Raw genomic sequence first — 22,586 nt, forward strand, 5'->3', positions numbered from 1 at the left:
GCAGGGTAAGAGTGATTGTAGATGCAAAGGGATCATGGTTTCCCCCTTTAAGTCACAAAACAAAATTCCAGTGCTCTATATCTCCAAAAGAGGTGCGCCGGTGTATTGAGGAGGAAGTTGGTGGAGCTAGGTACATAGGATATGTCCAGTAAATAAATAATTGTTTGACTTTGCTCAATAACTCTTATTTTGTTCAAAGCAGTTGTTATAACAGAAAGTTGCAGAATTATCAGAAATTATGTGTAGTGTTTTATAAATGTATAATAAACAAAATCTGTGATGTCTCCCATTAATTGAATCTTGAACACCTGTTCTCCTTATTTACCTTTGTTTTTCATTTTCTTAGATACTATTTCACTACCATTTTAAAACAATTAAGCATATGTGCACTTTTAGTAAAAAAAATGCATCATTCCCATCAGTGTCAATGATGATATAATTAAATGTTCGCGTGTTTCAGAAAATTGGTATTACTTCTTCACCACAAATGAATATCACGGCTCATCTGTTTGCACAGGGATAGAGGAACGTGAAGGGATTTACTAACTTAAGGACAAGCGAGGGAACTTTGGCCCCATGTGTCTTTCGATGACCTCTTTTAGTTTCATACAATTATACTATCAATGACACTGAAGCCCATGTGTAGAAACTTCTACTTCCTTTTCTCAACTCTTGAAACATTAGAAATAAGAAAATAATGCACTATTATTAAACCACAATAATAATAATTCAAAGAGCTTTGGGCTGTTTCTCACTTAAAATATCATTTGATTTTAACATTACGATGTCAGAAAGATTGTTTGGAAGCTGAGGCACAGAAAGGTTATTTTACCGAGGTCACTAACCTTGTAGGGGTACGGGTGGAGGGCACAGTGTGTTGGGTGGAAGTGAATACTACACTGTTCTTTAAAAGACAAACATCTAAGTTAATTATGTGTAAGTGATTTTGTCTTGCTGTGAAAACTGGAAAAGTATTTATGAGTAGTATAGATTACGAAATATGGATTGGTAAATATTGTCTAGGTAAGTGATGGTAATTTGATGACTAAGCACCTTTCCTCTCACTTCACAGGTCTTGCTCCACTGCCCTTACCAGCAGCTCAGCTCACCCCATTCACCCTTACTTCTCATCTCAGGAAGGTAGGAACAGAACTGGTGTGATCTCCATTAAAGGAAGCAACCAAGTGTGTACAGGAATTTGAGCTGGCTGATTTTTAACGTTATGCTCACTTAGGATATGAACTAGAACTTTTAAAAAGAAACAAAATCTCTTATACAGTACTTCGTAATAATTCATGATTTTTAAAATTAAAAAATCTCAAATTGAATACTGTAAAAATTATTTCAAGTCAGTTTTTTTTTACTGCTTTGTATATAACTTATGGGTCAAGCCAAATTTTTAGAATTCAGAGATGTGAAATGTTCCAGTCTCAATGAACTGATGTTGTTACAGAAGTAGAATTGCTGAACTCTGGATCATTCTAGTCTTTTACTGTAATTAGAGAGTGTCTTGAATATTAACTGCCATGAGCTTTGCTTTGGGTCTCTCTTTCCAACTCAGACATTGAGCTGGCAAAATAATAAGCTATCACAATTTGTTTTATGAAACAGTGAGAATGAAAATATTACTATTCTTTAAATCTAAAGTTTTTTTCTTGCTATTTAAAATATTCTTAGAGGGATTTTTTGTGTGGGGTGTGCATTCTACTAAGGGATTGGTAAGCAAGTTTCATTGTGTATTAAATAATGGGATGAAATTTAACACTATCCAACAGGAATGGCCTAGCCCACTCTCAGGTGAAAAGTATTATGTTATTTATGGAGTGTCTCTAAAGATTGAAGAAACTTTCCTGGTAAAGAGAAATAACCTCATTTTGGATTTTTACAGGCTTATTAGGATATTCTTCCTTATTACTCAGATGGATTACTATTTTTGCCTATTTAGGTTTTATTTTGGTTTTCTTCTTAATTAGCAATAAGGCAAAGTGAGCCCCTCTACTTGTAAACTGAGTCCCAGAACCTCTCATCCACTCAAGAACTGAAATTATCTCCCTTCTTCTGCATCTTCTCTTTCAGTAATACAATATATTGTTAAGTTTGATGTTAGTTCACAGTCCTCGTATGCCTTGTGATAGCAAATCCTCACCATTGATCCTCTGTCTTCCTTGAAATACTTTCTGTGCTTGGCCTTGAGGACACCATGTATGTGTGGTTTGCCTTTTTCAAGCTACTCTTTCTCACTCTTACTTGTTCATCCTCCTCTCCCCAGTATCTACACACTAAGGGCCATGGATGTCTTTCCCTCTCTGTCAACATGCCTTCCCTAAGTGATTTTGTCCAGTTTCTTGGCTTAAATTTTCATGTTCATGCCAGTTACTCCCATAAATATGATCTCTAGCCTGGATCTAATCTGTGCACTCCACCCTAATTTGCCCCCTCTATTTGGGTGGCTCATAGACGTTACAAATTTAAACTGTCCCCAACTGAGCTTCTGGTGTTAATCCCTCTTCCCAAACTTGTTTCTTCTGCCATTTCAATCTCTTACTTCATACAATAGTAATTTCACCCTTCTAAAAGCTCAGGCCAAAATTTTGGAGGTAATCTTGATGCCCCTTTTCTTTAAACCCCATGTTCAAATTTTCACAAAATTTTTACGTTCTACTTTAAAAATACATCCAGAATTTGATCACTTTTCATCAGTTCCCTTGCTGATATCTGGGCCCTACCACCATTATAGCTCATGTGAACTACTGTAACTTCCCTCACTGGGTTCCCCTATTTCTTCCTTTGTTGCCCATCAGCCTATTTCAATCAAGCAGCCAGCATTATCCTGTTAAAACATAAGTCAGATCATGTCACATATCAAGTTAAATCAAGGTCTTTGCTCACACTTTCCAATGGCTTCCCCTTTGAATACATTAAAATCAGAGTCCTTACAGTGGTTTTCAAAGTCTACATGATCTTCTCACACCCACCTCTCCAATCTTACATCCTTCAGTCTGTTCTTCACTCTGTTCTGGCCACATCAGCCTTCTCTGTGTCCCTTGAATATGCCAGGCATGGTCCTGCCTTAAAGCAGGGGTTCGAACCAAGGTCTCAGTTTCCAAATTCTATTCCTAAATCTAAATAATTTAATAGGGACTCTCCAGAAGTCCTAATAAAAATATTCTCACAGAAACATAGTACCTAAATCATATACTAATTTTAATGCTCTTATTAAAAGGAATTCTAAAGTTTGTACTTTATTTTGTTTGTCTATTTCCTAAAGTCCGATACAATCATGAGATTAAAAAGAAAAAGATCTAACAGAGTTCTGTGATGTATGAAATATGCAGACTGTCTAAGCTAAAAGCATCTAGATACTATCAATACATGTTTATTTGTATCACTTAAGAGTTAGCATCTACAATGAACCCATGGGTGTGAGGCCCCATGTTAGAAGGATGTCATGGTGAATAAGAAAAACAGACAGAAGCAGAGACAGAAAAGGGGAGAGAAACTGGGGAAGGTATAGGTGATTTTGCAAAAGGAACTATAAGGTCGCTTGCTCTAAAAGGCAGTGTAATGTTCTATAAGTTGCCTTTCCATTTGTCTAGATAAATACTGCATGATCTCACGTGTATGTAGAATACAGAAGAAACTGAACTCACAGAAACAGAGATGAATGTGTTAACAAACTTTATTGTGATAATCATTTCACAATGTAAACGTACATCAAACCATCAAGTGTACGCCTTAAATTTGTATGGTGTTATTATGTCAAACCTGTCTCAACAAATCTGGAAAAGAGAGGGAAAACATATGAATGTCAAATAAACATAGGAATGCAAGTCTTATTCAACATTATAACATCAGTTAATGAATTTGTTGTATTAACAGATTAAAGAAGAAAGACTATAAGATGCTTTACTAGATGCAGAAAAAACATCTAATGCATACATTTATTCATGATTTTAAAAACCTCCTAAGACAGTAGAAATAGATGGATGTTCACTTAATTTAACAAAGAGTAGTATAAAAAAACACATCCAATATTGCTGAAATGATGAAAACTCTCTCACTAAGTCCTGGGTGAGATAATGATGCCCAATATCAAAATGTCCAATCAATAGCACAATGGGCAATAAAAAGACAAGAAATATACAAGGGTTGGAAAGTAACAAATAAAGGTTATTGTTCACAGATGATATAATTGGGTCAAAGAAAATAAAAAAGAATCTTCAGGTAAGTTTTTAGAATTAATAAGAGCATTAGCAATAAGATTGAGTCCACAATCAATATACAAAATCAATTGTATTTCTCTGTAGTAGCTATAACTTGAAAAAATTAAAGATACCATATATAATATTTTTTAAAAGTATCAAATGCCTAGGAGTAGGCAAATGCCTTAATAAAAGATGTAAACCTCTTTTATCAAATGCCTTAATAAAAGATATAAACCTCTACACATAAAACCATAAACATCATCAAAAACAGAACTTAATAAATATGTTCTCATTGGAAAGCTTGGTATTACAAAGATGTTAGTTCTTTCTAAATTCAATGAGTTTATGTAGTGAATATATTCAAAGAAACCAAATAAAAATTCCAACAGGTTTTATGAAAACTGATGAGCTCATTCTAAAATTTATATGGAAATGCAAAGGAGCAAGAATAGCAATGAGTCTTAACATAAAAAAAGAAGTATAGAGGACTTTATCAAATATTATGATTTAAAATAAAACAAAGTAATTAGTAGCATGAATTGGCAAAAGGATTGAGAAAAAGACCAATGGACCAGAAAAGAGATTTCAAATCTGATTCATATACATATGTGGACTCTTGCTTTATGACAGATGACATCTTTTCAATAAATGGTATTGAGTCCGTTGGTTACCAATGTAGTAAAGATGAAACTGGACCCTTCTTCATACCACACACAAAAATTCATTACAAGCAGATTGTAGATATAAATATGATGTGCTAAACATTAAATCTTCCAGAAAATAAAATAAGAGGATTACCTTCTGAGTATTAGGTGAGGCAAAGGTTTTTTAAACAGAAAAGAGCACTATCTAAATAGAAGATGATAAATTAGATTACATTAAAATTAAGAACTACAGGGAGCACTGGGGGGTGGGCTGGGATGGGAGGAAAAGACAGAAAACTGTACTTGAGCAACCATTAAGTAAAAAATTAATTAGTTAATTAATTAATTAATTAATTAAGAACTACAATTCAAATCATTCAGAGAGTAAAAATGAAAACCACAGAGTAGAAGACAACATTTGCAATCTGTATAACACAAAAAAATTTCATATCCAGAATATGTGAAGAACTCATGCAGATTAATATGAAAAAGATAGATAACCCAAAGAGAAGTGGGCAGTATTTGAAGGGACACTTCTCAAGGGAAGATATTCAAATGGCCAATAAATAAATGAAGAGATGGCAGTATTACTCTTCAGGGGAATTGAAATCAGAACCACAAAGAGATGTCACTTCACCTCCACCAGACTGACTAAAAAAGTCTGACCAATATTATGTGAGGACTATGTGGGACAATAGGTATTTCTCTAAGCATTATTTTTCTATTTATAAAAAAATCAGATAAGGTCAAGTTCAAGGAGTTCATCATCACCAAGTGCTTATTATATGAAATGTTAAAGGGACTTACCTAAGAAAAAGAAGATAAAAATATGAACAGTGAAACTCACAGTTATTAACAACCACACCTAAAACAAAAGCAAACTAAGAGGACAGCTAGATCAGGAGCAGAACCATAGAAATAGAGATCACATGGAGGGTTAGCAACAGGAGAGTGGGAGGAGAAGGGGGGAGAAAGTACAGAGAATAAGTAGCATAGATGGTAGGTAGAAAATATGCAGGGGGAGGGCAAGAATAGTATGGGAGATATAGAATCTAAAGAACTTGTGATACATGGACATAAACTAAAAGGGGAGGAATGATGGGGAAGGGGGTGTGCAGGGTGGAGGGGAATGAAGGGGGATGGGACAACTGTAATGGCATAATCAATAAAATATATTAAAAAAAAATCAAGCCCTGGTCAGTGGCTCGGTTGGTTGAAGCCTCATTCCTTGAAGGGTCATGACTTTGTTTTCTGGTCAGAGGACAACCTAGGTTCGGTTCCCAGTCAGAGCATGTGCGAGAGGCAACCAATCAATGTTTCTCACACTGATGTTTCTCTCCCTTCCTTCCCCTCTCTCTAAAAAAAAATAATAATAATAAAAATAAGCATGTACTCAAGTGAGAAAAAAATTTAATTCAAAAATAAATCAAACTGATCTATGGTGATGAAAATCAGAATATTGACTTACTGATTATCGTTGAGGTGAAGGGAGGATTAGAAATGGTGCAGGAACAAGAAGGGGATGTGGATCACCAGTAATATTCTATTTCTTGACCTAGGTGTTGGTTATAAAGGTGTTCACTTTGTGATATTTCATTGAGCTTATGATCTTCACTTTAATATATGTCTATTATACTTCACTAATTTAAAAAAATTTTAAATCCCCATTGCAACATAGCAATTCTTATTTATTAGGTACCATTTTTACCTATTTTGTCCATTGATTTGTTACAGCATCCTACAGTTGGGAAAGACATTATGTGAACTAGTAAATTTTTATTTTACATTCTTTGATTTAAATTTTTATTTATGGTTTACAGTTATAATAATTCTGTATTAATTTTAGGTGTGCAGTGTAGTTGTTAGACAATCATATACTTACTAAGTGTTCCCCCTGATATTCCCAGTACCCAATTGGCACTATACATATGATAATATTATTGACTATATTCCCTATGCTGTACTTTACATTCCTATAACTATTTTGTGACTACCAATCTGTATTTCTCAATCACCTTTTTCACCCAGTTTCCCAACCTCCCTTTCCTCTGGCCCCCATCAGACTATTTTCTGTATCTGTGAGTCTGTTTCTGTTTTGTTTATTTTGTTCTTTAGATTCCATATATAAGTGAGATCATGTGGTATTTGTCTTTCTCTGACTGACTTTTTCCACTTAGCATAATACCCTCTGGGTCCCTCTGTGCTATTGCAAATGGTAAGGTTTCATTCCATGTCATGGCTGAGTGATACTCTATTGTATATATGTACCACAGCACTTTTATCCACTTGTCTGTTGATGGGCACTTGGGTTGGTCCCATGGGTTGGTTACTGTAAATAATGCTGCAGTGAACATAGGGGTACATATATTCTTTTTAATTAGTGTTTTAGATTTCTTTTGATATATACCCAGAAGTGAAATAGCTGGGTCATAAGGCAGTTCTAGTTTTAATATTTTGAGGAACCTCAATATTGTTTTCCACAGTGGCTGCATCAATCTACATTCCCACCAACAGTGCACAATGGTTCCCTTACTACCACATCCTTGCCAACAGGTGTTTGTGGACTTATTGATGACAGCCATTCTGACAGGTGTGAGGTGATAGCTCATTGTGGTTTTAATTTGCATTTCTCTGATGATTAGTGAGATTAAGCACCTTTTTTATATCTATTGGTTGTCTGTATGTCCTCTTTGGAGAAGTATCCAGCTACTTTGCTCATTTTTTTCATTGGATAGTTGTTTGTTTGTTTATTTAGTGTTGAGTTTTATAAGTTCTTTATAAATTTTGGATATTAATCCCTTATTAATTGTATCAGTGATGACAATCTCATTCAGTAGGTTGTCATTTCATTTTGTTGATGGTTTCCTTTGCTGTGCAAAAACATTTTAGTTTGGTGTAGTCCCAATTTGTTTATTTTTCTCTTTTGTTTCCTTTGCCCAAGAAGATATACCAGAAAAAAAATATTGCTATGAGAAATAGCCAAGATTTTATGGCCTATGTTTTTTCTAGGAGTTTTATGGTTTTGAGTCTTACATTTAAGTCTTTAATTCCTTTTGAGCTTATTCTTGTGTGTGGTGTAAGAAGATGATCAACTAATAAACCTAACAGGACCCAGGAAATTATACTCTTGACTAGAAGAATGATGGGATATTTTACTGTATATTTTAAGTTAGCAGGCATAGGAACAAATAAAGCTTTAAGAGGTACTTTATCAAGTTAATACTTTTTCAAATATTTTAATTCCAAATTAATACATTTTTCTATGGTTTCAGATACAATGCACATGAAATATATGTCAATGCATGTAAAATACATATAATATTTAAAACATGAAAGGTGGCCATAACTTAAATATTGTTTTATAATTTATTTTTATCCCTAAAATATATATTTGAAATAATTCTTTTCACCTATCTATATTTAAAATGCTATGATATTCGAACACAAAATCGGCTATAGAGTGGAAATTAAATTTCTTTTCAACCCCCCATCATCGCTACTTTCCAGAATTATGTTCACTGATTTTTTTTCATATCCTTCCATCAATTCTCTGTATATGCCAATGTGCTTTTTCTTTGTTCTTTACAAGGCCATATTCTTCTGCAACTTTATTTTTAGTAGTATTATTTCCGCATATTTGCATATCAGTGCATAAATATTTACATCAATCTTTTAAATATAGATAATATCTAGTTATTTTTCAAGCACCATATTTTTTGGACTATAAGACACACTCCCCCAAAATTTGCGTCTTATAGTATGAATGTAACTTACCTGGCTTGCTGTGGGGCGTGGAGGGCAGTGGTAGGGCAGGGTCACAGGAGGCAGCAGCAGGGTCGCCACTGCATTTTCTTCCCAAATTTGGGGGGCAGGGGAAAATGCATCTTATAGTCCAAAAATATGGTATATCTTATTGATTATGCTGTTATAATTTTCCTAAATTATCCCCCCTCTGCCTTGCACCCCCAAACCCTCCAGCATTCCCCACTTTAGTTCATGTCCATGTGTTGTACATGTAAGTTCTTTGACTTCTTTCCTATACCATTCCTAACCTCTCACCTTTTATTTTATGCCTACCAATTATACTTCTTATTCCCTGTACCTTTCCTTCCCCTTTATTCCCTTCCCCCTCCCCACTGATAACCCTCCATGTCATCTCCATTTCTCTGATTCTGTTCCTGTTCTAGTTGTTTGCTTAGTTCTTTTTTTAATTTTTATTTATTTATTTTTTAATTTCATTATTGTTCAAGTACAGTTTTCTGTCTTTTACTGCCATCCAGCCCATCCCCAGTGCTCCCCACCTCCCTCCCATTTCTACCCCCTTTAGTTGTTGTCCACGTGTCCTTTATACTAGTTTCTGTACATCCTTCCCTTTTTTCCCCTGAAATTCCCTCCCCTCTTCCCTCTGGTCACTGTCCCCTCTGCTTAGTTTTTTAATGGTTGCATAACATTACAACATAGGGAAATTTTATAATTAATTAGCCCTTCTTCTAGTAGGTATTTAGATTGTTTTCAGTCCTTTGTGATTACAAAAATGTTACAACAAATGTGTGTGTGTGTGTATCATTATGTATATGATAGAGTATATGTGTAGGAATTGCTGGATCAAGAGTATAAATATTCTTGACATTGAAAATAACTTGAACCATACTTTATTTTTGTGAATAATCATTGAGAATTGCATAGCAACAAACCTAATTTTATCAAGAATTGAAGTAAGGCACAAAATGGGAACCAGTGAGTCTTTTAAGAAAGGTAGAATATATTAAACGTTAACAGGGTGGGAGTTTAGTGAGGAAAAAAGACATATGGGAGATAATTTGCCCCTGACCCAAGCCCACAGCCATAGGACTCACTTAAAAGTCAACGACAGAATGGACAAACAACTTAAACAAAACTACAGCCAGTGTCACAAACAAATTATGATACAATGGAATTAAATCACCCATTTACAATACTGAGTAAAATATTTCACTTAAATTTCTTAAAATTTGAAATTGTCTTCAGGTTTAGGCCACACTTACTCTGAAAAGCCATCATCCTTGAGTCATGCTGTTCTAAGAATTGAGTTTTTCTTCTAATGGAGAATTGTTGATCATTTAAGTCTGTACCTACTGCTGATAGTGATTCTTAGTCTAACACCCAGTAATGAGAGCATCAGAATCTCTTATAAATGAGGCAGTGGATACTCGCTGTATTAATGGGCTCTAAAAATAATTTAATTTAGAGAGGAACAAATAAAATTTCTTCTTTACAGAAAGAAAATTAGTAACTTGGTTCTTTGCTACTTAGCTACACCATGCATCAAAATATAATCTTTCTTTGCCATAATATAAGAATATTACTAATGTTAAGAGAATAGGAGACCTGGTGGAAATCTAGATACCTGAATGATCTCTGCCTTTGTGTATAATCATAGCTAACATAAGAGTGCTTATTATGTACTTGCTGCATTGTAATGCCCAATTTGTATTATTCCATTTACCAGTCATAACAACATTATGAGGTGAATGTTTCAATAAGCATGATTTCACTGGTTGGGAATTGGAAGTGTGGAAATGCTAAGCAAGATAGACAACTGGAAGTAGCCGAGCCAGGATTCAACCCAGGTAACATGGTTACAGAGTCTTTATCTTTAATCATTTTACTAGAGCTGGAGCTTCCTTTGGTTCTGAATTTGTGCACCCCACACCTTCACGTCTTTCTGCTTTCCCCCACTTTGGAGCGCAGTCTTAGTTGGTCAGAACTTTTTCCTGGCCATTCGGAAAAGGAGCTGGACAAGGACAGCTATTTTTGTGCATGTATCATTTGTAAGACTGGTGTCTTAACCTGTCTTGCCTTTCAGCATGCCTTGTACCTCTTTGCCGAAAGCCAGGTATGGCATTCCTGTCCTTCCAAAGATAGGAACTGAGGCAATCTGAGTTTTAGTGTGAGGTACTATGTTAGTGTGGCTGGGAGCTGGGCTGCGTTTAATGTGCACTACGGTTGTGCCAGAGGCTTCAGTTTCCTCTGGGTTGTGTGTGTGTGTTTGTGTGTGATTCTGGGGGGGGGGTTTCCTCCTCTGCTATATTTAGGTTTCCCAGAAGCAACCTCCTAAGTAGAGTATATCTTGCTGTTCTTGCAGTTGTAATCCACTGTTACTATCCTGGAGCTCTGTTGATTGGTGGTAAGGCATTGGGGAGGGGAAGCGTTCTACAATTTTATGATGAAATCTTTACCTCTACTCATAGAAAACCGTACTTCTATACACTGTAGACAAGATAGTCTAATGGAAGGGACAAGAATGCCCAGTCAGGCATACAGAATGTGGTGGTGCCTGGCGGGCCTGGCGGGCCTGACTCTACTCAGTGGACATAGCAGTGCCCAGGGGATGTAGGGCGATAACCACCAGTGCAGAGGGCACAAGAACAAAAAGATGGAAACCATACGTGATGATGAATTATCTTCACTTACACTTACTCTTTGGTAAAAGTTAACCAGATCTGTTAATTCTTGTGATGCCACCCTTGGGAACTCCCAGAGACCCATGGGACAGGTTCATGGAGACTATGATGTTGTGTTAGCAAGTAACAGAAAGATCCACTGAGATCAAGATCAGTCTACATAAGTATAGGTAAGCTTTGTATTTTAGTATTATAAACCATCGCCTTTAAAATAAAAGCTATTAAATATTCTCTATTTTTGCCTGGATATTTTTGCTATCTGAAAGTTCCTATTTGCCATTAATTCAGTACTTTGATTTGATCACCTGTCTACAAAGTAGTTTCATTATCTTGATTCAGAGCTCTGAGCAAACTAGTGGACAGCATTGAAGAGAACCAAGGATATCCACCAAGACTGGAAGTTTTAACTGCGGCCACAGGAAGGGTTGACGTTTTTATCATCGCTCTTCTGATCCTTCTCTAGTCCCATCCATCCTCAGTATTGTTAAAGGTAGTGAATATTTAAAATGTGGTGTTGACAGATAGTGTCTATAACTATGCTTCCTTTCTCCTCCGTGAAAATTTCTATCCTATGTACCAAAATAATTTTATTTTCATGACTGTTGACTTAGGAAGTCAGTGGTTGTGTGTGCTTGCCTGCCCATCAGCCATCACTACCACAGTTCCAAGCTGCACTGACAGACCCTGGGGCACCACAGAGAGCTCACAGAAGCACTGTGAGATATTTTAAATTTTCAGGAGAAACACTGTACCATCTGTTGGATACTAGGTGAACAGCTATTACCAAGTTGTTTGGACCTAATTAATAAAAGGAATAGAAAGGACCTGTTCAATGTTTTTTTGGCCTAGAGAGGCACTATGGAAAAATGACTGAGACACTATTAGCACTGTGAGCAGCCCCACCAGTATGTCTGCCATCTTCCTTAGGAAGGCAATGGAACCTTCACCTGGAATCGTCACAGGCAGCTAAGAGGGGTCCGTCAAGATGGGCATGCTGGCTGTGGGAGACCAGCACGCACCTCTGTATTACTCCCTCCCCAGTATCTCTTATCTCTCTTTGGGGATCCCCATGGACCTGAAACATTGAATTCACCCCCAGAATTATTGGATGGAGTACATAATAAGCTAAGGTAATCAATGCAGTCTATTCCTGGCTTTGTTAAAAGGTGAACATGTATCCCAAGTCAGCCCAATCACAGTAAATCTCAGGTCTTAAACAATTTCAAAATAAAAATCAATCTCTCTCTCTGACTAATTATATAGTCACTAGAAATGTGACAACTTGTCTTTTTACCACAGTGAGAGTCAGCTTTAAATGAAGTTGACACTGAAGAACATAGAATGGAAGGACCAAAAGAAATCAGGTCCTTGGTAAGATTCATAAGCCCTGGGTCAAGCCCTGGCTGAAACCTATTACTTTTTTAAAAAATATTTTATTTATTTTTAGAGAGAGGGGAAGGGAAGGAGAAAGAGTGGGAGAGAAACATCAATGTGTGGTTGCCTCTTACGTGGCCCCCACTGGAGACCTGGCCCACAACCCAGGCATCTGCCGTGACCCTTTGCTTCACAGGCCCGTGCTCAGTCCACTGAGCTACACCAGCCAGGGCTAAAACCTACTACTTTTTATCATTTATGAATATCCACTAAATATTGTTTATATTAGTTCCTATCAGTTTTCTTTTTATTTTTATTTCACAATTTTTATATATTCTGGTTATTAATCAGATATAGATTTCAAAAATGTTTAAACTTTTCTTGAATTATTGCCTTTATTAGGATCTCCAATACAATGTTGAATAGAAATGGAACTATTGCGCATTCTTGTCTCATTCTCAATCTCAGGGAGAGAACTATCAATAATTCACCATTAACTTTTATGCTTGCTATAAGTTTTGCTTTTGTAGATACTCATTCATCAGATTAATGAAATTCCTCTTTGTTCCTTGTTGCTAAGAGTTTAGATCATGGAGTGTAGGATTTTGTCTGTTGGGGAAGCCATTTCTGGATCTGCTACCCTTCTCCTGGATATCCCAATGGGTGCCGCTGACCTGGAATTTTCCCCTAAATGGAATCTGGGTCCCGAGCTATCATTTGGCCCCAGACTCTTGCCTTATTAGAGAAACTGTTCCCCCTGTTCTGGATGTGCAGTGAACTTCCTCATATTGCTAATATTTGATATGGCACCTGGCAGCACCACCAGTATATCTGCTGCCATCCTTGGGAAGAAGTGGAATCTTCACCTGGAATTTTCACCGGCAGCATGAGAGGAGTCTATCAAGATGAACAGGCTGGCTGTGGGAGACCAGCATGCACTGGAGATGATGATCTTGTTATATATTTTCTTTCTGTGAGTTCTACCCACTGCCATTGTTCCACACAATGCCTATTGTGTTTGGGTCCTTCTTGGTGATTTCCAGCCCATGAAAGGTGCAGTGGGCTGACCTCTGTGGGCTCCTACTTCTGGTAGTTGACACTGTGATGATCTTGGCCATCTTTCCCTCTGTGAGAACCAATGCTCACTTGGGATTGATAGCTGGATCTTACTGCTAAACCTTATCGGATGTTTTTTTATGCATCTGTTGAAATGACAATACCATTTTCCTTTTTTGTGTTCATGAGGTAAATTATATGAATTGATTTTCAAATATTACAATATTTTTGTATCCTATAATAAACTTTGCTTAATTATAAATCTATTATTGTTTTTATACATAGTTGTATTTGACTTGCTATTATGCATTTAGGAATTTTGCCTCTATGTTTAAGAGACAGATTGGATATAATCCTAGTAGTGGAATTGCTGGATCAAAAGGCAGATCCATTTTTACTTTTCTGAGGAAATTCCACACAGTTTTCCATAGTGGTTGTACCAGTCTGTATTCCCACCATCAGTGCACTAGGGATCCCTTTTCTCCACAATCTCTCCAACACTTGTTGCTTTGTTTATGATGGACATTCTGACCAGTGTGAAGTGGTATCTCATTGTGGTTTTAATTTGCATCTCTCTGATAGCTAGTGATACTGAGCATCTTTTCATGTGTCTCTGGATCTGCTGTATGTCCTCTTGGAGAACCCTGAAACACCAATCCAAAAGAACCTATGCACCCCAATATTCATAGCAGCACAATTTATAATAGCCAAGAGCTGAAAGCAAGCTAGGTGCCCATCAGTAAATGAATGAATCAAAAAACTATGGTATATTTACACAATAGAATTATATGCAGCTAGAAAGAAAGAAGAAGCTACTACCCTTTGGAACAGCATGGATGGAACTGGAAAGCATTATGCTGAGTGAAATAAACCAGGCAGTGAAAAACAAATAACGTATAATCTCACCTTTAACAGGAATCTAATAAACAAATAAACAAACAAGAAAAATAAAACCAAAGACACTGAAATTGAGAACAGTCTGACAATGACCAGAGGGGAAAGGGCAGGGAATTTCAGGGGAAGGGGGTAGGGTTCTCAGAAACTAGTATAAAGGACACATGGACAATAACAAGGGAGGTGGAGATGGGAAGGAGGAGGGGGCGGCTGGGGGTGAGATGGGATGGGGGTAAAGGGCAGAAAACCGTACTTGAATAACAATAAAAATAAATAAAATAAGAGATTGGTTTGTAATTTCCTAGTACTGCCTTGTCAGATTTTGGAATCAGGATTATCCTAGTCTCATAAAAGAGCTATAATTGCTCCTTCTTTTTCTCTTCTCTAGAAGTACTTGTTTATTGCTGATAATCTTTGAAAGTCTTCTCTGATGAAGCCATCTGGATTTGAAGTCTTTTTCTTGGGAAGGTTTTCAATAATATAATACTATATGTATATATATACACACATATATAAACATATACATAAATTTGACTATTCAGATTTTGTATTTTTTGTCAACTTTAGTAAGCTTCATTTTTTAAAAATTTGTTCATTTCATCCCAACTGCCAAATTTCATGGCACAACATTGTTTAGATTAGTACAGTAATATATTCTTTATGTTTGTAAACTCTGTGGTTATGTTTGTTTTTAATTTCTAACTTTGTAACTTGAGTATGCTCTCTTTTTGTTCATGATTGGTCTTGATAGCTTTTTACCAATTTTTAATTGACTTATACCTTTGTTTTATTATTTTCATCCTTTTACTTTTCTTAAGCTTGATATGCTTTTGTTTTTATAGCTTCTTGACATTAAAGTTTAAAATACTCCTTTTCAGCATGTTTTTTTTTCTCATCAGTGCATTTAAGGACATGGTTTCCTAACAAGTGAGGTTTTAGCTGCACCTCATGAGTTTGACATGCTATTTCTTCATTATAATTAAGTTTAAAATATTTTCTATTTCTTTTTGAATTATCTTTTTTCAATGAATCATTTGATAGTGTCTTTTTGTTGTTGTTTGTTTGAAGAGAGTTGGCATTAATACCCATTTCTAGCCAAATTTTACTGTGGTCAAAACATACTCTAAATGATTTCAGGTTTTAAAAATTTGTTGAGGCATTTTATATGATGTAGAATATGGTTTAGTTGGTAAATACTCTAAATACATTTGAAAAGAATATGAATTACCTACTTAATGTGTTCATTAATCCACCTTTGCCATTTGTGTTCTTCAGATTGTCTGTGGTCTCGGAGGCTTGGCTTGCTCAGATCAGCTTGCTCTGTCAGCGACTTAGGTGAGTGTATGAAAATCTCCCCTCACAATTATGATTTGGGCCATTTCTTTTTTAGTGCTATTAATTTCAGCCTTGTGTATTTTAAATGTCCGCCTTTGAATTTATATAGATTTAGAACTTTTATATTTCCGGCTATATTAACCATTTTATTGTGGAAAGTGTTTCTTTGTCTTTGATAATGCTTCTTGTCTGTAAGTCTATTCATCTGATGTTAGTAAACTAAAGCAGCCATCGTGTTCCATATGTTTACTTTCAACCTGTGTTTATATTTCAAATATATCTTTTGCAATTTTGTTTTTGTTTCATTTTTGCCTACTCTGACCACCTTAGATTTTCATGTGAAATATTTAGTACATAACATTTATTGTAACTGGTAACTGTGTTGAGTTTGAATCTATCCTCTTCTTTTTTTTTTAAATTTGACTCATGTGTTTTTATGTTCTTTTTTTCCCTTATGCATTTTGTGAACTGCTGGTCTACTGGCAACAAACCATCTTGATGCCAGTTTTTGTTGATCTGAAAAGTCTTCATATCACTTTTTTGTCAAAAATGACTTCATGTGATTTTTGAAGGACTTTGTGGGGATACAATTCTAGATTGGCAGTTACATTCTTTTAGATCATTAACTGTCATAATACTGTTTTTGGTTGGCATTCTTTCTTTTGGGAAGTTACTAACCTAACAAATTTTTTCTAGCTGCTTCTAAGACTTTTTTATTTCCTTTTTTTTTTTGCATTTTTATTTTGGTGTACCAGGAATATTTCTCCTTTGTATTTTCCCTTCTGGGGTTTACAGAGCTTACTGATACATTTTTTGATGTCTTCTTTTGAAATAGTCATGTTTATTACTTCAAATATTGCTTCCATTTCATTTTCTCTTCTTACTTCTCCTGAGAATCCATTTACATGTTTGTTGGACCTTTTCACTATGTTCTGCAATTGTGTGCTGGAAGATGCATGATTTTTGTATCTTCCACTCAAATTTTGTTCCATTCTTTAGTATTGATGTTTCACATTGACCTGTATTTGGGTTTATTTATCCACTTAATCTCTTATATGTAACCTATGTAACCTATTGTTAAATCCAAATGTGAGTTTTAGTTTCAGTTCATGCCTTTTTAGGTAGTTCATTGTATTTTTGTCCTTCTATTTCATTGAACACATTAATCATAATTATTTCTAAGTTCTTATCTGCTGAGTCCAATAATCAATCATCATATCATATATAGGATTTTTTTAAAAAATCTCCTGAGGACTGGTTGAATGATCCTTTTTTTGGCATGCTAAGTAATTTTAAAATTAATTCTGGACATTAAATATTAAAAATCATAGAGTCTCCAGATCATCTAATCTTTCCCTGGACAGGTTTTACCTTTTTCTGTGCTAGGCAGGTGGAATAAGACTGGCCACCTAAACCCAATCAAGGACTAAGCTTTGCTCACGGAAGGAAAGGGTCCATTTACCTCTCCAGGATGTCACTCTCCAGGGCTTCCAGATGGAGACCGGGTGTGTTTACTGGAGCCTATTCTGTCTAGTCTTTAATTGTATTATTTTTTCTTCTCAATCAGAAATTCAGACCTGATTTTTCCCCTGGTCTTTGTTCTCAGATTCTTAGTTTCCATTTCATGAAGCTTAAGAATTCAGTAAAAATCTTGGGGAATACCTACCGCATGTGAACTCTAGTGCTTCATCTGTCCATGTTAAGACTTTATTAAATTAATATTTGTTAAATGGAACACAGGGTGCCAGATGGTAAGCCACAATTTAATACAAGGCCATAGAGAAATTAAAATAAAGACATTTATTATTTACAGGCCATAGAGGAAGTATGCAACACACTTTAGGTGTCACATGGGGAAGCCAAGGCACAACATGCAAGAGAAAGAGACAGAACCTGGGTGTATGACTTCATTAGAGTGTGGGAGTGGAGTGCTTTGAGGCCCCTGGACTAGGGCCAGCTTGGTCAATTCAAACTAAAAAGTGGGGGTCTTATCTAAGGCACACAAAGGAGAAGGTCCTGGGAGACAAGGGAGACTGTTGGTCACAAGGGCCAATGGGGAAATTATATCAGGACTTTACATTTGCTTGTGACTCTTCAGGAAGTTATCTAGGGCATGTACTTGCTTAAGGGGACTAATGTCAGTTTAAGACCCCCACGAGCCACTTGGCCAAAAAATAAATAAATGGATACTGAGGCAGCAATACCATGGAGTGCCATAGCTAAACTCTTGGAATTCCCTTCACAATTGAATACTAGACCTTTAGACTCTAATTTTGTATCATCAGTACTACAGGATCAGCCAGTACTCTGCTGAGGCCCAGCAGCCCTCTGTCCAGGCATTTTCCTGATTCCAGGACCCAGCACTGGTGAAACTCCCCAGAGAAAAAGCAGCTATGGATTCTCATCTGTTCTCTCCATGGTTGTCCCTTCTTCAGAATCTTCACAATCTTGGACTGGCTTCTTCCTGGTTGCTTCAATAGCTTATTGATGCAATTATATAAGTGTTTGATCTAGCTCATTTTCTATTTTTTTTCTCAGTGATATCATTAATGTACTATTAGATATTCTGTCATATCCTAAAGTGTAAGTTGACTTTTTACATTAAACTTTATAATTGAACCATATATTAAGGAATACAAAGTATCCATGTGTTGCTGAGTGAAGTCAACTACTATTACTTAAACACTAAGCCCTTTATGTCAAATAAGTTATATGGAATATAGAAGGAGTATGGAAATAATTATTACTAAAAGGAAGGTTACGAATTTTTTAACTTAATATTTAACGTTTACACTATTACAGATATCCACATTACCCCCTGCTTTGCCCACCTCAACTCATCCCCATCCCCATTTCCATTCCCTCCCTTCCCCTTCACCACACTCTTGTCTGTGTCTATGGGTTATGCATATACAATATGTTCTTTGGCTAATCCCTTCACCTTTTTCTATGCAGTTCCTACCTTCCCTACCCCTCCGACAGCTGCCAGTTTGTTCCTTGTGTCCATGCCTCTGTTTCTATTTTGTTCATTAGATTCTAGGTATAAGTGAGATCATATGATATTTGTCTTTCACCAACTGGCTTATTTCACATAACATAATAACCTCCAGGTCCATCCATGCTGTTACAAAAGGTAGGAGTTTCTTCTTTTTATGGCCACATAGTATTAAATTGTGTAAAGGTACCACAGATTTTTAAATCACTCATCCTGGGAACTTGGGCTGTTTCCAGATCTTGGCTATTGTAATAATGCTGCTATGAGCATAGAGGTACATCACTATTCTCTTGAATTGGTGTTCCAGGATTCTTAGGCTATATTCCCAGAAACGGGATCACTGGGTGAAAAGGCAGTTCCATTTTTAGTTTTTTAAGGAAACTCTACCAGGGGTGTCCAAGCTTTTGGTGTCTCTGGGCCACACTGGAAAAAGAAGTGTTGTCACATTTGGTGTCTCTGGGTCACACATTAAGTAAACAAACACTAACAAAGACTGATAAACAAGAACAGGTTTTAAGTAAATTTACAATTTTGTGTTCAGCCTCATTCATAGCCATCCTGGGCCACGTGCAGCCCAAGGGCTGTGGGTTGGACATGCCTGTGGACTGTTTCCCACAGTGGCTGCACCAGGTCTGCATTTCAGCCAACAGTGCACTAGGGTTCCCTTTCCTCCGCATCCTTGTCAACACTTGTTGATTTATTGATGGTAGCCATTCTGGCAGGTGTGAGGTGATACCTCATGGTTATTTTAATTTGCATCTCTCTGGTGATTAGTGACATCGAACAGCACTTCATGTGACTTCTGTATGTACTACATACAGATGGCCAATTTCTGTTAGTTCATTATTGGTATATAAAAGTGACATCAATTTCTGAGTATTAATTTTGTATCCTGCTACTTTGCCAAATTCATGATTAGTTCTAGTAGCTTTTGGATAGAGTCTTAGGATTTTCTGTGTACAATATGTCATCTGCAAATAATAACATTTTTACTTTCTTCTTCCCAATTTGGATGCCTTTTATTTCTTGTTGTGTGGTTGCTGTGGCTAGGCCTTACAGTATTATGTTGAATAAGAGTGGTGAAAACAGACATTCTTGTCTTCTTTCTGATCTTGAAACACTTTTAGTTTTTGCCCATTTAGTATGATGTTGGCCATACGTTTTTCGTATATGATCTTTATTATGTTGAGGTATGTTCCCTCTATTCTCACTTTGCTAAGAGTTTTTATCATAAACAGGTACTGGGTTTTATTGAATGCTTCTTCTGCATCTATTGATATGATCATGTGATTTTTATCTTTCATTTTGTTTATGTGGAGTATTAAATTTATTGATTTGTGAATATCATACCAGCCTTGAATTCTGGAACATTTTTAATGTTTATAATCCAAGAAATTGCAAATTATGTAAGAAAACCTTTGCTGTTGGTGGAAGGAGGTGCTACTTGATGTTCAGAAGCTGTGTCATCCCCTCTCTCTTGTGTGATACTGCTTTAGGATTAGGGACAGGGAAACGACTGACCGGTATCAGAAGATAAAGGATTCTGCTGACACATAGGGATAAACCATGTTTCTAATGGTCAGTACTAGAAAAGCAGTATGATAATTTTCTGGCATTGGAAAAGAAAAGCTAAGTAGATAATATCCTACTAAATGGAAACCAAATTGGCAATGAAGGATAAGCAACTGGGATATGGATACTAAGAGTTAAGACTGAGTAATAAAGGCTGGGATAAGCTGTTTCTAGTGCATGTAAACTGCTACAGAAGTGAAGGAAAGATTTTCAGTTTGCTGGGAAGTCTATTATACTTTCCTAGTATAACTGACTCCTGGGCCTCATATCACTTCTATTCTAATATCCCCAAACACATGTTTATATTGCAAGTCAACATAAGACAAGGCTCTGCAACAATCCCAGACCTATTAGCAGAAAAGAAGGAATTGGGGGGTTGGTAAATCATTAGCTCAATGTCCAGTCAGTTCATCTAGTCTCATTCATTTCTATAGATAGCCCATCTCTACGTCCTACTTGCTTCTCTCAATTACTGATTCTTAATGATTACAAGTCCTTACAACTTAATTTTTCTGGTCTTACCCTCTCCTGCTCTCCTGCTCATACATATCTTCCAGGCATACTACTTGTAATTTTACAAATATGCCATGCATTTTTTAATGTACTGTAATTTTTTATTTTTTATTAAATTTATCAGACTGACAATGGTTAATAAGATTATATAGGTTTTAAGTGCACAGTTCTGTGATACATCATCTGTATATTGCATTATGTACCCACCACCTAAAGTCAAATCTTCTGTCACCGTGTATTTGACCCTCTTTACCCTTTACTATCCCCCAACCCTTCCCTCTGATAACCACCATACTATTGTCTGTGTCTGTGAGTTTTTGTTTGTTTCTTTCTCTTGTTTGTTCATTTGTTGCTTTCAGGTTTATATCTCACATATGAGTGAAATCATTATGCCCTGTACTTTTTATACGTCTGAGACTTTGTTTATTTAGTCTGTCCCTGGAACATATTCTCCCCTTTATCCAACCCTTTTTTATATAACCTCCTTCTTTTTTCAGTTCCTTGGTCTATGGTAATCTTATTTATTTTTAATATTGTCTCCCATGCCTTTTTCTCTGTTAAATATTTCTGTTCCCAGAAGTTACCTATTTTTTAAAACTGCTGTAACACTTGCTTGTGTCTCTCTTAGGAGTTTTACTATAATCTTCCTTGGAGAAAAATATGTTCTTGTATTATCCCTCTTATTAGCAAGTCAGCCCTTTGAGAAACAGAAATGTGATTTTTAAAAAAATCCATAACAGGGTCTACTAGAGTCTTAAAAATACTAGTCAGTTAATAAATATTTGTCCAATTAAATATTAGTGACATGTGGCCCCCATGGGCGGTTCACAACAGGGCGTTCTTCCTGGTCACCTAGAGCGTGTCTCTCTGACTCCTCACCTTTCTTTAAGGGCTCACCTGATTAGGTGAGACCCACCCGGGATAATCTCTTTTTGTTACTCAAATCAATTAACTGAATCATGGCAGCGATATCCCATTATAGCTACAGGCTCTACCTGTACAAGGATGGGCACAAAGATAATGGGGGTCATTATAGACCATACCTCCTCCCTTTTCTGTGGCTTTTTTGTGGGTCTCACTGAAATGGTTGTCCAAGTGTGATCCTTAGCCCATCAGCATCAGTCTCACTTGAAACTTGTTAGAAAGGCAAATTTGCAGGTCCTGTCCCAGACCTATTGCATGAGAAATGCTGCAGGCTGAGCAATCTGTGTTTACTCAAGCCCTTCAGGAGATTCCAGTGCATATTGCCTTTCCTACTGGTCTCTATAATAGTGCAATGCCATAAATGATTCCCTCTATTCTCTTTCTTGATGACAAACAAACAAAAAACAGCCTAGCCATATTTCACGAGCTGTTGCCATTCTCAGTTAATTAGGAATACATGAGGAACCTCAGTTCCCCGACTTGTCAGGCCGGGCGCTGTCCCATGCGATCTGTGGCTCCCTGCGGTTCCCTCTTTCACCCTCTTCTTTTCGTTGTCTTTTGCCCCAAATGGGGGGATGAGTAGAAACCTGTGTACAAGCCAACTGCATTAACTGGGCGATTCTTTGCCCCT

The 22,586-nt window shown here is 36.4% G+C and overlaps 1 long non-coding RNA gene across 2 annotated transcripts in view; it reads left to right on the top strand.

The window, feature by feature from the left end:
• The window catches only part of LOC119063899 (uncharacterized), a 66,140-nt gene that overhangs the window by 16,662 nt on the left and 26,892 nt on the right, over positions 1 to 22,586 (top strand). The window contains exons 2-5 of one of the 2 annotated variants that reach the window (XR_005085271.2): positions 1,073 to 1,140; positions 10,338 to 10,458; positions 11,632 to 11,782; positions 15,892 to 15,951. This is a non-coding gene — a long non-coding RNA (uncharacterized LOC119063899). The remainder of the gene's footprint in view (positions 1 to 1,072; positions 1,141 to 10,337; positions 10,459 to 11,631; positions 11,783 to 15,891; positions 15,952 to 22,586) is intronic. The other variant, XR_005085270.2, reaches the window with a different exon arrangement.

This window comes from Artibeus jamaicensis, unplaced genomic scaffold (genome assembly GCF_021234435.1).
Source record: "Artibeus jamaicensis isolate MK-2021 breed Jamaican fruit bat unplaced genomic scaffold, CSHL_Jam_final contig_867, whole genome shotgun sequence".
In the NCBI taxonomy this organism is placed as follows: Eukaryota; Metazoa; Chordata; class Mammalia; order Chiroptera; family Phyllostomidae; genus Artibeus; species Artibeus jamaicensis.